Source organism: Panthera leo, chromosome D4, assembly GCF_018350215.1.
Source record: "Panthera leo isolate Ple1 chromosome D4, P.leo_Ple1_pat1.1, whole genome shotgun sequence".
In the NCBI taxonomy this organism is placed as follows: domain Eukaryota; kingdom Metazoa; phylum Chordata; class Mammalia; order Carnivora; family Felidae; genus Panthera; species Panthera leo.
The window spans coordinates 40,883,067-40,892,584 of NC_056691.1; positions in this window are offsets into that span (position 1 = coordinate 40,883,067).

The following is a 9,518-nucleotide window of genomic DNA, read 5'->3' on the forward strand; positions in this document are numbered from 1 at the left end:
TTCACATGTCATACAATTCATTCCATAGTTTTTAGTATATTCCAAGGATGTACAGCCATCATCACTTTCTAATTCCAGAACATTCTTATTACTCCAAAGAAAAACTCCATACCTATTGAGAGTCACTCTCCATTCCTCATTCCCTGCCCCCCACACCCGTCTCTGAACCATAATCTACTTTTTGTCTCTATACATTTGCCTATTCTGGACATCTCATATAAATAGAATCATGTGTATTGCCTTTTTGTTTTTTAAGCTGGCTTCTTTTATTTAGCTCTATGGTTTCAAGTTTTATTCACACTATAGCATGTATCAGTACTTCATATCTTTTTAGGTGGAATAATATTCCATTGTACAGATTACCACGTTTTCTTTATTCATCCATTGAGTGACATTTGGTTTGTCTCTACTTTTGGGTTATAATGAAGAATACTGTTATGAACATTTCCATACAAGTTTTTGTGTGGACCAATGTCCCATGTTCATTTCTCTTGTGTGTATCTCTATGAGTGGAAGAGCTGGGATATGGTAACTCCAGGTTTAAGGTTTTGAGGAATTTTCAGATGGTTCTCCAAAGTGACTGCACCGTTTTACCTTCCCACTAACAATGTATGAGGTTTCCAACTTCTCCACATGCCTTGACAACACTTGCTGTCCATCTTTGGTTTTTTTGTTGTGTTGTTGTTTGTTTTTTTTTGGGGGGGGGTTATTTAGACACACACAGAGAGAGTGTACATGTGTGTGCAAATGGGGGAGGGGAAGAGGGAGAGAGAGAATGTCAAGCAGGCTTCATGCCCAATATGGAGCCTGGTGCAGGGCTCCATCTCACGATTCTGAGATCATGACCTGAGCCAAAATCTAGAATCAGACGCTTAACTGACTGAGTCACCCAGGCGCCCATGTCCATCTTTTCTATAATAGCCATCCTAGTGCGTGTGATGTGGTATCTCATTGTGGTTTTGATTTACATTTTGCTGATGGCTATTGGTATTGAGTATCTTTGCATGTGTTCATTAGCCATTTGTATATCTTTGGAGAAATGCCTATTCAAATCTTTTGCCTATTTTTAAAAAAAATTTTTTTTAATATTTATTTTTGAGAGAGAGAGAGAGAGACAGAGCGCAAGCAGAGGAGGGGCAGAGAGAGAATCTGAAGCAGGCTCCAGGCTCTGAGCTGTCAGCACAGAGCCCGATGCTGGGGTTTGAAATCATGAGCCACAAGATCATGATCTGAGCCGAAGTCCATTGCTTAACTGACTGAGCCACCCAGGTGTCCCTTGCCTGCTTTTTTTTTTTTAATTGGTGTATTCATCTTTTTATTTTTGAGTTGTAAGAGTTCTTTACATATTCCAAATACAAGTATCCATATACATATGCAAATACAAAATATATGTGTGTGTGTGTGTGTGTGTGTGTGTGTGTGTGTATACATATATAAGCAAATACTTTCTTCCATTCTGTGGATTCTTTTTCTCACTTATTTAATAGTGTCCTTTGAGGCTACAAAGGGTTTTAGTTTTGGTTAAGTCCAATTTACCTATTTTTTTTCTTTTGTCACTTTGCTTTTGGTGTCATCTCTAAGAAACCATTGCCTAACCCGAGTTTACAAAGATTTATTCTATTTTCTTCTAAGAGTTTTATAGTTTTAATTCTTACATTTAGGTAAATGACCCATTTTGAGTTAATTTCTATATATAGTGTGAGATAGGTGTCCAAATTCATTCTCTTTTCATGTGGATATCTAGTTGTCCCACCACTATTTATTTTCTTTTCAAATTTTTATTTAAATTCTAGTTAACATACAGTGCAGTCTTGGTTTCAGGAGTAGAATTCAGTGATTCATCATATCCATACAACACCCAGTGCTCATCAAGTGCTCTCCTTAATACCTATCACCCATCTAGCCCAGCCCCCACTCACCTCCCCCCATCAACCCTCTGCTTGTTACCTATTTTTTTTTTAATTAAAAAAAAATTTTTTTTTTAATTAAAAAAAAATTTTTTTTAACGTTTACTTATTTTTGAGACAGAGAGAGACAGAGCATGAACGGGGGAGGGTCAGAGAGAGGGAGACACAGAATCCGAAACAGGCTCCAGGCTCTGAGCTGTCAGCACAGAGCCCGACGCAGGGCTCAAACTCACGGACCGTGAGATCATGACCTGAGCTGAAGTCGGCCGCTTAACCGACGGAGCCACCCAGGCGCCCCTTGTTATCTATTTTTAATAAAGTCTCTTATGGTTTGTTTCCTTCTCTCTCCCCCCCAATATGTTCATCTGTTTTGTTTCTTAAATTCCATATATGAGTGAAATCATATGGTATTTGTCTTTCTCTGACCCTGCACCATTTGTTAAAAGACTATTTTTTCTCCATTAAGTTGTCTTGGCACTCTTTTAACAAGTCATTTGACTGTAAGTATAAGGGCTTATTTCTTGACTCTTGGTTCTATTACATTCATCGTATATGTCTTTTCTTAGCCAGTACTGCACTGTCTTGTTTACTGTAGCTTTGAAATTCAGTTTTACAATTGACAAGTGGTAGTCGTCCAACCCTTTTCTCCCCCCAAATTTTTGGGGGCTATTTTGGGTCTCTTGCAATTCCATCTGAATTTTAGAATCAGCTTTTTGTCAGATGACTTTTGCGCGTCTATTGAGATGATCGTGTGGTTTCTGTCCTTTGTTCTTTAATATGATGTATTCTATTGATTGGTTTTTATATGTTACACCAAACTTGCATTCCTGGGATAAATCTTACTTGGTTATGGTGTGGTGTTTTGTTTTGTTTTTTTTTTAATGTCACTGGATTCCATTTACTAGAAGTTGTTGAAGATTCTGCATCTCTGTTTATAAGGGTTATTGTTCTGGAGTTTTATTTTCTTGTGACGTGTTTGTCTCATATTAGGGTAATCCTGGGGTTATAGAATGAATTGGGATATTCTCCATCCTCTTCTAGTTTTTGGAAGACTTTGGAAAGGATTGATGTTAATTTTTCTTTATACATTTAATAGAATTCACCAGTGAAGCTATCTGAGCCTGGGATTTTCTTTATGGGAAGTTGAAAAAACTATTTTAAAAAATCTTTTTAAATTTTGGTAAAATATACAAAACATAAAATTTACTATTTAAATGATTTTTCAAATTATTTAACCTTTTTCCTAAGACAAGGCTTTGTGTTTAGCAAAACTTTGATAAAGATTTGAGAATAACTGAAGGGAATTTTATCATAGAAAAGAAAATTTGGGGGGCACCTGTGTGGCTCAGTTGGTTGAGGGTCAAACTTCAGCTCAGGTCATGGTCTCACAGTTCATGAGTTTGAGTCGAACATCCCATTCTCTGCTGTCAGCACAGAGCCTGCTTTGGATCCTCTGTCCTCCTCTGTCTCTGCCTTCCCCCACTCACTCACTCTGTCTCAAAAATAAATAAACATAGGGGCGCCTGGGTGGCTTAGTTGGTTAAGCAACTGACTTTGGCTCAGGTCGTGATCTTGTGGTTGGTGAGTTCAAGCCCCGCATCGGGCTCTGTGCTGATAGTTCAGAGCCTGGAGCCCGTTTCAGATTCTGTGTCTTCCTCTCTCTCTGCCCCTCCCAGATTCATGCTCTGTTTCTCTCTCTCAAAAATAAATAAACATTAAAAAATTTTTTTTTAAATAAATAAACATAAAAAATTTTAAAAAAGAGGAAGAAAAAATCTTAAACTGGAAAGAGATCTAAAGACTCCCAGTGTTCTTAGGGAAAGCCTTTCCACAGAGTCACTCTCCTTTGTCTGCTGCCATGTTTCAGAGGCCAACTTACCTCTACGATAGGTATGTTCTGTGTTGTGTCTCCTTTACTCAAAGTCCAAGTACTATATCCAAACAGCGAGTCCCAGGAAGAGTGGGGAAAATAATGTCAGCTTTCCTTCCCATCTACTTCCCAGGGCACAGTCTACTGACACATAATAGATAGAGTTTTAGATAGAATTATACAAAGCAGTTAATGTTTCCTGAAAAATTTAAATTCCAGATGAGGATGTGGGCTTTCCCTTCACAGGATCGAAGTCTCTTGAAGTGGCTTTCCAAAAACAAGAAAGATCAGCCCCTAGAAGTGAATTCAAGCAACTAAATTTCGGAAACAATGTGCTATTTTCAAGGTTTCAAAGGTTCCAGAACCACTTCTTAACCTGGACTCAAGTCAAAGTTCTTGAGCTTTGCCTAGTCCTGGTGTCTTCCTAGCTCATGTCCCAGAGAAGGGGTGCAGCAGCTGGTGACCCCCTCCCCCGCATCTGGATTCTATTCCTGAGACAGTAGCCTGAATGTGGGGCCTCTGCTCCCCCTGTGCCCCTGTTTTCCAATTTGGATTCTCTCAATGGAAGCCTACTAAACCTATTTTCTTAAAAGCCATTTCCCATGGCCTAAAACCATTCTCCAAGATCTTTTCTCCCACCTTCCCAAATTATAGAAGGTCCTTAGTGATTGTCCAAGGTTTATCATTCTACTTGGGGTAGACATCTGTATCCTGTTATAACATCATGGCTGCTATTCTGGAGTGTTGTTCACAGAGGTTTTTTTGTTTTTTGTTTTTAAGTTTTACATTTATTTGTAATTTTTTTGGATGTCTATTTATTTTTGAGAGGGAGAGAGACAGAGTGTGAGCAGGGGAGGGGCAGAGAGAGAGGGAGACACAGAATCTGAAGCAGGCGCCAGGTTCCAGCTGACAGCACAAAGCCCGATGCAGGCTGGAATCCACAAACTGTGAGATTATGACCTGTGCCACAGTCAGTCGCTTAACCAACTGAGCCACCCAGGCGCCCCATGGTTGGTTTGCTTGAATAATGAGTTCAAGACATCTGCTACAGACTGAATTGTGTTTCCTCAAAATGCATGGGCTGAAGCCCTACCCCCCAGTGGGCTATTGGGAGGTAATTAAGGTCAGATGATGCCTTGAAGGTAGAGCTTTCAAGATGGGATTAACGGCTTTATAAGAAGAGCGAGGGGCTTATCCACTATGTAAGGACACAGCAAGAAGGTGGCCGTCTGCAAGTCAGGAGAGGGCCCTCACTAAGAACTGAATTGGCTGGCACCTTGATCTTGGTCTTCCCAGCCCCCGGAACTGTGAGAAACAAATGTTGATTAAGCCATCCCACTATGGTATTTGGTTATAGCAGCCTGAGCTAAGATAGCATCCTAACTTCCAGTAAAAGCGCCCAATTAATGTAAGCACTCCTGATTTGTGGATAGTGGGGGAGACAAACAGGTGGAGAGATTTGCCTGGAGTGGACAAGCGGAAGAGTTTAAAGTCGTAGACACCTAAACCATGTCAGGTGTCCTTTGTGGATAGAAATACCCATCTCATTTTAAAGTAGGCCAGAAACTACTTCAGAAACAATGCCTTACCTTTTCTTCTCTCTTCCCCAACCACCCCCCCCCCTTCCCCACCCCTCTTTTCTGGCTCTGTCTGCCTCTTTTCCATACACTCTCAGCATGACTTCCTAAAGGTACAGATTAAATGGTTGGGGTTATTTGAAAAAAGTGTCTGAAGTTCTCCCAGCCGAAGGAATTGTACTATAAAGTAGAATAATTTGAAAGGGAGGAGTTTGTCTTTTTCATGCACAATAAAAAGCTTTCGATTCTTTTAATAACTGAAAAGGTTTATAGTTCTGTTAGAGTCTCTACGAACTTCTGATAAAGTTCATATTGTAGTCGTAGTTTATTTCACGAACTGGGAGAATGCAGACTTCTTTTGCGAAGCTTCTGACTTTCTCTGACACACTTCCTCTCTTATGGAGCACACCGAAGGCTGATGTATGAGGAATGCAAATTAACGTGTTCGGCTTATAACTTAATATAAAAGAAGAGATTATAGCATAGGCGTAGCCTTTATGCGCTTATCAGGACTTCTTATCAATCAGCAGTAACTGAGCTTGTATCGTGTTTATGGCCCGGAGTAGTGGTACGAAACTTTAGAACCAGATTTGCTCTGCAGCTGTGTGACCTTAGGCATGTCATTTAACCTCACAGACTTCAGATTCCTCTCAGGGAAGAGGGAGATAATGACACGTTTTTGGCCAAGCTCTTGTGAGCATTCTGTGAGGGAATATTTGCACACAGCTAAATGGCACACAATGGACACTGTGTCCGATAATTTGATTACAGGCATCGGATCTTACCCAATATTGGAAGGCAAGCAGGATAATTCATGGAGCCCCAGGGCAAGGAGTGCAGCCCAGCCTGCAGAGGAAACTGAGTCCTTCTCACAATGCAGCCTCTTTCTCATCTGCGTCTGGGCCCTTTTCACTCCTACTCTCTGCATTTCTGCTGCTTTTCCTCTCCCTCTGTTGATGGGCTCTCTCAGCTCCATTTCCGCATGGCTCAGGCATGGCCACCATTAACTCTGGTCGCATAATGTTCTAGTTTAAGAAGCCAAAAGCTTAGCGTAGAATGCTTGAGTCTTTGTGGCCCACCTCCCTACAGTCGTCTGTGTGCATAGAGAGAGGGGGCTTTTTGGGGGCTGCTCCCCTCTCAGCAGAGGTGATAGAAAGAGCCTGTGGAGATGTGGTGGGGCTGAGGGCATCTCCAGAAAAGCCTCTCAAGAAGCAATGACTTCTGTTCTCTCTTGAAGGTCCCCTCCTACTCACAAATCTACCCAATCATGCCAGTTTTTATCCCTTGATTTCATGTACAAGACTTAACTGTGGACTTGTTCCTGGCTTCTTGAAGCTCGTACTGTAGCTTCCACATAAATGCACCGTTCTGGTTTTCCTCCTACTTCTTTGATAGAATCATTCCCTTTTTTGACCCCCTTTCCCCTTTCCCCTTAAATAATCAACACTTTTTAGGGTTGTGTCTTGCTGTCTATTCTCCTTTGCTCAGTTATCTGTCTCTTCGTGTACTCAGGACACAAGGCTTGTCAAGTCAATGAGAGTCCTCCTCGTTTCTCTTTTTTCTTGTATCTTTAATTTCATAGTAATATCTGACTTTTTTAGTTTTTTATCATTTTTTAAAATATTTATTTATTTTTGAGAGAGACAGAGACAGAGCTTGAGCGGGGGTGGGGCAGAGAGAGAGGGAGACACAGAATCCGAAACAGGCTCCAGGCTCCGAGCTGTCAGCACAGAGCCTGATGCAGGGCTCGAACCCACGGACGGTGAGATCATGACCTGAGCCAAAGTCGGGCGCCCAACCAACTGAGCCACCCAGGCGCCCCATATCTGGCTTAAAAAAATATGACACTGTTACTATTTTTAGCTTATTTCTCCAGACTTTTTCCTAATATTTTGAGACCTGGTGATGTCACATTTTCTATATTTTATACAGTTTGTATTATAGGTTTTGTGATAAATTTTGGTGTGTGTGTGTGTGTGTGTGTGCACGCACATGCATCTCTGGAGTATGTTAAGAATATCTAGGAAAGCAGCTTAGTAGGTACTTAGCACCTTTTTAAGGAATCCTCAGTTCTGTTCCCCAAGTCCCACAGGCAATTGTTCCTGGATAAGTACTGTTTGGGAAATCTCTTTGAGCTAGATAATTGTGTAAGGAGTTATAATAGTCTGCTCATCGAGATTGGTGTGATTGCCTGAGATGAGAACTGTCTCTAACAATCATTTTATTGGGGCACCTGGGTGGCTCAGTCAGTTAAGTGTCTGACTCTAGATTTTGGCTCAGGTCATGATCTCACGGTCCGTGTGTTCAAGCCTCACGTCGGGCTCTGTGCTGACAGCTCGGAGCCTAGAGCCTGCTTAAGATTCTGGGTCTCCCTTTCTCTCTGCCCCTCCCCCACTCATTCTCTCTCTCTCTCTCTCTCTCTCTCTCTCTCTCTCTCTCAAAAATAAATAAAAACATAAAAAATTTTTAAAAAAAGAATCATAGTTTCATAGGTGACATTGCAAAGTTCTCATGATTTGGTGTTTGATCAAAAAGATAGGACACAAACTGTATATGGAAGCTACTCTTTTTGTTGACTTTCCACTCAAGATTTTCAGAGATGTGAACTAAGCCACACAGCAGAGCAAAGGAGGTTGATTTTACCCAAGAACAACAAATGTTGTGCTAAGTTTAAAGTCACTATGGACTTCTGAACAAATGGGTTTACATTCCAGAACCAGGCCTATTTTTCTCTATGCAAAATGACTTGTTTTGTTTCTACATGTGTACGTAACGTCAATGTCTATACTGGTGCATATGGGAGAGAAAGCCCGCCAAAATACTACCAGCAGTGGAATACCAGAAGTGAATAATTTTATTTTCTCTATAATTTTTATTTATTTAATTATACTTGTATATATTTATACATTTCTACTACTGACATGTGTGCTTAAAAGATTTTTTTGATGTTTGTTTTTGAGAGAGAGAGAGAGAGCGACAGACCATGAGTGAGGGAGGAGTAGACAGAGAGGGAAATACAGAATCCGAAGTAGTCTCCAGGCTCTGAGCTGTCAGCACAGAGCCCGACGTGGGGCTTGTACTCACAAATGGCGAGATCATGACCTGAACCACAGTCAGACGCTCAACTGACTGAGCCACCTAGGTGCCCCTGGACATGTATACTTTTATGTTTAGAATAAAATCAACTCTAAACGGTGCAAAGGATTTTGTGAAGAAAGCAGCATAAGAAGGGAGGCTCCATAATGTGGCACATGGACACAGTCTTGCTTGAAACGATACAACGCATCAAGTGAAAAGACTGTATGTGGTTGTTGTTGTCTTACCGAATCATGCAAATTCCTTTCCTTCCTAAATCAGGTAAGAGACCCATTTGAAGGGAAGCCACCTGACCATGTAGTCAGATTGCTTCCTTCGGTTCAGTTAAAGCTCTTTCGTCTACAGGACACTGGCGATTCCAACACTGTTGACAGGGACAGTCCTTTAGTGGGATGTGTCATGGTAGCCAAGCTCTGTGCAAAATACATTATTCACATTTATCTCATAATTTCCCAAACTGCCCTTTTGCGATTCCCTTTTACATGTGAGGATGCTTAGACCCACAGAGATTAAGTGACTTGCCCCAATTATGCAATGAGACAATGGCAGAGTCTCCTGACTCCCCAACTTTGATATCAGAAAACACTGACAATTTAGGACCACAGAAGCTATCCTGTGATATGTAGAATGATTGACCATCCAAAGGTGATAATTTGACACTCATGTAAAAGAGACAGAACAAGAATGGGAGTCCTCTACCCTTTGGCACCCACCTGGAGCCTCCAAAAAGTATTTGGTAGCACCCGTCAAGAAGTGACTGGCCTACTTGAGTTTTATGTGCAGCTGTAGATGAAGCCCGATCAGTTATTCAATGAACAATTTTAGGGCATTCTTTTCTTCCCATTATTGGCTAGCTGTAAACTCTGTACTTGGTTGAAAGACACTACAGAACCAAGCGAGGAGCAAGAAGGGCTAATTTAGCAGAGGAATGAAAGCAGAATTTTAAGAAACTGCTGATGTTTAGGAAATGAAAGGGGCTGATAATAGCGATTAATGATTGTGAAGCCCAGGCCTCTGCTGTGAGTCTTAAAACCAGTTCTAAAACAGAAGAAGATTAAAATACATATT